Source organism: Ammospiza nelsoni, chromosome Z (assembly GCF_027579445.1).
Source record: "Ammospiza nelsoni isolate bAmmNel1 chromosome Z, bAmmNel1.pri, whole genome shotgun sequence".
NCBI classification, from domain to species: Eukaryota; Metazoa; Chordata; class Aves; order Passeriformes; family Passerellidae; genus Ammospiza; species Ammospiza nelsoni.
In genome coordinates, this window is record NC_080669.1 from 8,781,177 (window position 1) to 8,789,148 (window position 7,972).

Sequence of the window (7,972 nt, forward strand, 5' to 3'; positions counted from 1 at the left end):
GGTCAAAACCAAAGACTGATTTTACTCAAGTTCATAGCCACTTTCTTGTTCTAAAGGATGACTGCAGCAACGACCGCTCCACTTCCTCTCAAAGACTCCTTTCCCCCTCCTAGGTCTGCAGATACATTTGCAGCTCCTCATTCTAATGTTCTACCTCCTGCCATGAAATTCTCTTTATCTGCACCTTCCTCGGGACGTGCTTATCCTGCAGCATCTCTGGATGGTACAGTTCCTGGGCCTCATGCCAGCCTCGGGGCTCTTGGTTGCCCGTCACTTGCTGGAACTCTCTGCAGGCTGCCAGGTAGGATTGCGAACCTTCCACCTCAAGTCAAACAGAACAAAGCAGTCAGAGACTACAGCTTGTCCCCGTCAGCCAGGAGTCATCGACTGGGAAGAAGTAAAGGACAGGAGCAGATTCACAAGGGTTACAGACAGCTTGTAGCCTGTATTCCAAATCTATGTGAGTGACCGTGTTCACCTGCAAAAACACCTCAAGAAACAAGGTCACCCGGAAGAAGCCAGCAGGAGTTCATTGGGATGACTGCTGGCTAAATGGCCAAGGGAGTAATGCCCCTGTCTAGAGCATCAGCTGCGATTCAGCAGAGCAGGAAGTGTCCTTGAGAGCAGCTCTGACAGAGGCCTCATCAGGATGGCACTCAGAGGCAACACCCCACCCCCCTGCTGCTCTGCACTGCAAAGGCAAGGAGGGCAGAAACCACCCCTTGGGTGACTGCAGTGCCTATTGCTATTTCACTTGCTTTTCTAGAGCCTTTTACTCCTGAAGGAGGTGATTAATTTTCTCTTTGATGATTTCAATTTTTTCGTCTGGCCTCTTCTTCCTTGCCTTGATCCTAGCCTCAGTTTCCTGCAGTTGTGCCGGCACCTGTTTGTCCATGTTCTGTAAACAACAATGGAAAGGACTCTCTTTCATGAGTGGAGCGGCTGCCATTCTTTCATTCACCCGTTTTTGTTGACTGTCCCTCTGCATAGGGAGATTCTTCTCTTCTAGGATGTCTTCATTCCTCCTCTTCACTGCCATGTCACTCTGAGATTCGGGCAGCTCTGCTTGTGGTTCTACCTTGATGTTCTGTGCACACAAAAGCAGAGCAAGTGACTGGAAGCTGTCATCAGGCTCAACTTTTCCCTCTTTTTGCCTCAAAATCACATGGATTCAGCCACTTCTTTCTGCTTCCCTACCCACATCTGCTTCCACTGTAACCCTCCTGTCCCAGGGCTGATCTCTGCAGATTCCAAGGCTCTGTGCTTCCAGTGCCTGTGGGATTCCTGGCCTCCTCAGCCCCAAGAGCTGTGGTTTATGCCCTTCTTCCTGCCCTTCCCTCTGTGCCCTGGCCAGTCAGGCTTACCTGGCCTTTCTCCTGTGGCTCTTCCACCTGCTGCCCAAGCTGCTCTTCCTGCTGTCGGGCTGGGAACAGCTGTCCCTGAGTCTGGCATGGCATCTCTGATGAAGCAGTCTGCTCCTGCTCTCTCTCAAGAAGCACCTGCACAGAAAGCGAGAGAAGATGGGTTTCAGCTTCCCATATGACCTTTGTGGGCCAAGACTCAAAGACTGCTGGGCTCACACGTTCCCAAAGCACTGTGCTGCTGCTCTGCTGGGTCATTCTCTGTTTGAGGGGAGGCACAGATTCCAAAGTGACCCTGGCTCTACAATTAGGGGCCAACTGGGACTGAAGCTGCAAGAGCCTCTCAGGCAGCGGACAGGGAAGTTGGGGCATTTTCAAGGGTCTGGTAAGGGCCTCCCTCTGCTTCTACCATGTCCTGTTTGTCTCTCCTGAAGGGATGCGTTTAGGTGAGCATTGCATCTTCCACTGCTTTGGAGCAGAGCCAGGAAGATTCAAATAGATAGATAGATAGACAGATTTCACTTTTATAATCTCTCTTTACTGTACTGTGGGATTTACATTCTTTGAATGGAGAGAGATATAATTCTCTCTCGTAGGCTTTTGTTTAAGGAAGTGTAGTGAGAAACTTAGAGAAGAAGAGAAAACAAATATTATCTCTACTTGCTGTTCTTGTTGTTTAGTCCATGAAGAATGTGTTATAGCGATTGTTTACTGTAAGTGATTTGTTATTGCATTTTAGTGACAGTTGTTTGGATTGATTAGCTAATTAGATAAAAGACTGTGTGGAGACAGTCACTAGTTTTGCTTTAGTATCTTTTTAGTATAGTATTTCCATAGTATAGTTTTAACATAGTACTAGTGTAATATAACATAGCTTAATAAAGAATTTGTTTAAACTTCTAAACCACAGAGTCAAAGCACATTTTTCGCCACGTGGGGGTCACCCGGGATCAATAATGTTCTTTCTGTCGCTACACACATCATCACTTGGTAGCAGTGCCCCAATCAGAAGCCATCCTGAACTTGCTCTCCTGTTGCTTCAGTAACCCACACTCTTGGGGTCTCTGGAGCATGTGGGTCCTTCTGGAATGCAATCAGACCCAGAGCGCTGCACAGGGAACAGCACTCTTTGTGCATCTGTGCTCGGGCAAGTTCTTCTCTTGCACTTGACCACACTGATGGTGCTAAAGTGGCTGGAATCAGAAATGCAGCCCAGCCCCTCCCACCTTCTCTAATCTCTGAGGGCCAGCTGGAATGCAAGTGCATTGATTTCCTGATCAAGTCCCAAACACAAAACACACTGATTCCCTGGGCTGCCGAAAAACACGGGAGCCGTTAACTTGAAAATGATAAGCAAGCCCTACTGGCTGGTCGGGCACCAGAGCAGCTTGTTCTGCACAAACATCCCTGCCCCAAACTATGTGTTCCTGTGCATAAATACTGCATTATCCAGAACTGCCTCTTTGCAAACTAAAATTCTAGCAGAATTTCTGCCAGTGCTGTAAAAGGGCAGGAAAGATTGAGACAAAGCTCCCTTGCTCCCTGGAGAAGGAGAAATTGCACAAGGGTTTTCTTTCTATCAAACAAACAAATAAACAAAATAAGAAAGTGTTACTCACACCAGTGTCTAAAGCACTTGGATGCAGTGAGGGGATGTCTGGAAGGGAAACAGCCCTTGTGCTGAGCTTTGGATCTATGGATCTAAGGCAGTAATCTATGGAAGTCTGCCTGAAGGTGCCTCATGAGCCCCCCCATTGTCCAGGCTAAAGCTCCCTCGGCACCTCCTCCCTGGCCTTGTGCTGCACCCCCTTGCCCAGCTGCCCTGTCCTTCTGTGCACACGCTGCAGCCCCTCCATGACTTTCTGCTCCCCAGGGCCCACAAGTGCACACAGCACTCCAGCTGTGGCCGCAGCGCTGCCCAGCACAGGGCCACACTCACTGCCCTGCTCCTGCTGCCCCACTGCTGCTGGCACAGCCACCAAGCCCTTGGCCTTCTTGGCCCCCTGGCCACACGCTGCCTCATCTTCAGCTGCTCAAGGCCGCCAGCCTGCCATCCTTCTTGCCCACGCAGCTCCCTAGCCACAAAGGTGCCTATTTCACTTCAGATACAGCAGGCACCATTGCAAGATGGCCTTCCTGTTCTACCACCTCATGTTCCAAGCAGATATCAGCCACTGCTCCTTCTCACCAGCGAGGGCTCCTTGCTGAGCTCCATGTGGCCTCTGAGCTCTGGGTGCAGCCTGTCTCCGCACTCGCTCAGCAGGTGCCTGGACACAACCGACAGGGCACTGGCACTGTGCTTGTTCAAGTGCAGACCCTGCAGGGCCATGACAGCCTCTGGCCTGCCCTCAGCCACTGCCCTGACAGAGTCTGCTGCACGTTCCGGGGAGGCTGAGGTGACATCAGCCTCTGCCTGCAGCTCAGCCGTGCCCTCGGTTGTTGCGGCGCTGGTGTTTCTGCGCCCAAGGCCCAGGAACCTCCGCAGTATCTGCAACAGAAGGAAGGGCAGGAAGAGAGGGACGTTCCGTGGCCTGCTCCAAGAGCGGCGCTGGGCCGAACAGTGCCAGCAGGCCCAGCCCAAGTGGGGATGGCCGCAGGTACCTGCACTGGTCTGTGGAAGCAGCCGTGAGTGGGGTCCTGCTCCAGTGTCCCATCCTTGCCCGCATCTGGCAAAGAGCGAGTGCAGCCAGAGCTGAGGGGCTGCGGGAAAGGCCGGAGAACACGGCACAGCCCTGCACGGCTCAGGCAGGGACAGCCCCCGGGTGCCCAGGGGACGGAGCACGGCCAGCAGGGGCAGCCCCAGCCCCTCTTACGTCCTGTCTGTGGGGACATCCATAGGGGCGGGGATGGGATGGGGCCAGGCCGGCCGCAGTCACCAGTCCTGCGGCCCGGCTCTGCCACTCACCGTCCTGCACTGGCTGCAACTTCTCCGGCTCTGCAGGCTGCTGCGCTGGGGAGGCTGCAGGCCCTTTCTTTTTCTTCCCCCAAAGCACCCTGAAGAGCCTGAGCACTCGGCCTGCCATCCTGCTTTTTGGCCTCTAGGACACCTTTGAGACAGATGCCTGGGAAATGCTCGGAGGTAGCAAGTCCCGCAGTCTGGCTGCAAGGCCAGCTGCAGGAAAAACGCCTTGGAATCGCTGTGGGTCAGTGACAAAAGAGCCGGCTGTGTGGGGCTCCTCACAGCACAGCTCTGGCACGTCCTGTCCTGTCACGTGCACCGAGCACTGTGGCGTTGCTTCGTCACCGCCAGCAGCCACTTCACCACGTGTCACAAAGGGCCCTGTTCCATTCCGTTCCATGGTAACCATGCTGCGCCGTGTCAGCAAGGGCCCTTGGACACGCTGCCAAGTGGGCTGCACCAACCCTGCCCCAAATGCCTCTGATTGGAACAAATCCATTGCCCCAAGTGTCTAAGACATCCTGGGACACACCAAGCCCAGCCAAGTGCTCAGGGGAGGACTCTCCACAGTGCCAGGCCAGCACAGCCCAGCTCCCTGGTGGCTCTGGAGCAGAGCAGCTTTCAGCAAGCACGGGGCAAACACATCTTGCCAAGAGTTAAAACTCACCAGATAGGGGAGGTGGCATGAATGTGTGCATCAGGCCTTTGAATTCACAGCTCCCCAAGAGAGCTTTGGGGCACTCGGCTGGACAAACAGGATCCGGCTCAGACCTGTGCTTAAAGGTGGGCAACAAACCCTGCCACAGGTGCTTGGCTTGTTCTCTGCATGCTTAGGTAGATGCCAAAGCTGCTCTTCACATCCTTCCCCTGCCTCTCAGCCAAGTGCAAGGACTGAAGGAAACACAGGAAGTCAAATGGAGACACTTGCACCTGTCTCTTTGGGGGCTCCTGGGGAAGCAGTTTCCTTGGCAATCAAGCCCCTCTCTTCCAAGGGCACTTCCCCAAATGTGTACATTTTCTGGGCAACACCAATCCACCCTTAAGTGCGGGGTGCGGAGGTTCATGGGCATCACACCATAACCAATATGGTCCAGTGAAGCTAAATTTATTGTTCCTAAAAAGACTATCTATAATAAATCTCTACTGTCCACACGTCTCTAGCTAATACATGATTGGTTAATCCTAGCTGTTCACACATCTAAAATAGAATGCTGCTTGGATTATCTAAGTTTTCACGCATCTTGCTGGGGTTGTATGGCCCACCCATGGCTCACTTTCTCAAGCTTGCTGACAAACTTGCTGAGTCCTGATGACTCTTTTTCTTTCATCTTCTTCAAGGATATATTGACCCCACTGAACGTGTTCAGTGTCCATTATTATAAGCAGGCTGGATTGTGCATCGGCTGAATACGGCCCTTGTCTTGCAAAAACTCCTCCACATGCAAAATATCTTCAACAGTTCTCTGCTTTTGTTTTTGCAGAAGCCAGACTGATTTAAAAGCACGGTCAATTTCCTTTTGCTCACAGCATAGTAAGCAAGGCACTATTAGCAGAACTGATAAAAGAATGAAATACAAAGCCTATAATACGTAAAATTATTTATTCATTACATAGCCAAGAATACCTAATACCAAAGCATACTAAGTCCTTGAGCCAGCCTCTTATTCCCCAGGATGTTAGCCACTCATCAAAAGAATTCTAAACAACTGTCATCTTTTATCATGTTCTCCTTAAGCAATGACACTTGCTTGTCCATAGATTTAGAGTGCTCAGAGAGATTCATGCAACACATCCCTTCAAAATCTTCACACCCATCTCTCTGTGCTAGCAACAAAAACACTATTGCAGCCCTATCCTGTAATACAGCATGGTGTATGCTACCTACATCAGTGGTAAGCTCATTCAGTATGGCAGATGTAATGTTAATTTGTTTGTTTGTCCAACAAGCCAATCGTTTGAATTGTGTAAGGGCCTGTGATGAAGCTACTCCTGGTGTAAAAAGTGATGCCAATAGAACCAAAGGCATATTCTACAATTCTACATTATCCTTACAGTCTGAACCTAATAGATGCACAGTACGTTTTGAACATTTAATTTGTGCCTGATGTCAAGCATCTGTTGAATGCTAGGGGCAAACAGTGTCAGTTTCCCAAAATAGCACAGTCCTCCTCATGCTTTCTCAGGAGTCTCAGGCTAAGCTTTATCTCCACAAATGAGAAAAACTCCAGGAGGTGACATCCTTGCAGATTTTGGTTTTAGGGATACAACCATGTCCAATTGGCTCAGTATGCCATGGTATTGTAATACCAGGAAGAAACAGGAGATATCCAAGTGCCGTCATCGCCGAGTCTTCCTGATTTCTCCCTAATCAGCTCTTTAACCTGGTGGTACTCATAGAACAAACAGTAATTTCCTGGCACTGATCCCAAAATATCCAATTCCTGTGGTCACTGACTTGTAGTATTTAAACCTTGAACGATTGTAAATGCCTGAATTCCTAACGGATTTCTAGAGATGCTTTGTTTTTCACACCAAATTTCTGTGATCATCCCATTTTGATTAGTGCACCAATTTGAACAGGCCTTACTTAAGTTGCCATAAATTTGAGCTCTGGTCCAATTTCCCAATTCTTCCATTGAGTCTGAAGGAATGCCAATTAAACAGGTGCCAAATGGATCTGAAGGTGGAGCTAGTGATAGGCAGAGAGATTCTTGCCTTGTTCTGTTAACCTATGTAACCCTCACGTTAGCTCGCTGCTCTATTTTGTATACACCCTGCGTTTCCTTAATCACTCCACTAAGCAACATGGTTACTATTTTCCAGACTGGTGCCATTGTCGCCCTTGTGGTCCATCACACCTGCGCTTTGCCCAAACTGCTTTAGATGTGTTTGTGGTATTGCTATTCTTACTCTACATTCTGTAGCTATTATCTTGCTCTCTAGCACAATTTGATTTACTACAGCAATTAAAGCAAGTCTAAACTGCAATTGCAGTAACAATCTTTGCTTATATATTTCTATCAAAGATACATCTTAGAGAAAACTCTGATATCTTCTTGAGTTATGCCTTAAAAATATAGCTAATGCCATTCTTGGGGTACTAGTGTTAAGTGTGTAAGAGCAGTTATTGCATATTAGGTTGCTAGGCTGAAATTTTTGCTTTTCCCTCGGACCACTGCTCAATTATGTTCTTGACAAACTCGTTGCCAAGTTTTTTAGTTACACTTGATACAATGAACTTTAAGCCATGGCTTACATGCACAACTATGCAGATATCAAGCATTTTCTATCTGATTTACAACTTGTGAGGGAAGTGAAGGTCCACGTGGCTGGAATCCAACAAACGCCTTTATCTGTAAGCAAGCACATAGAACTTCTTCCTCTTCATTTGACTGTAGCTGGTCCTTGCCACACCCCTGTTCCTGGACTTGTGAACATGACCTGAATGCCGTCAGGCAATTCCTCCCTTGGATTATCTGTGAGGGCATGATGCACAAGAATAGGTGCATCTTCCCTATCTCCTGTTGTTCTGAGCTAATTAGGCACAAAATTGGCTTTAGCTGTTTTTTCCTCAGGGGATAACCCTGGAGTTCCCACTTTTTGTTTTTGCAGCATGTCCTTGACATCTGATGGGCACGCTCAATAATTGCCTGTCCAGTAGGATTGTGAGAAATACCAGTGTCACGTCAAATACCCCATAAATTACAGAAAA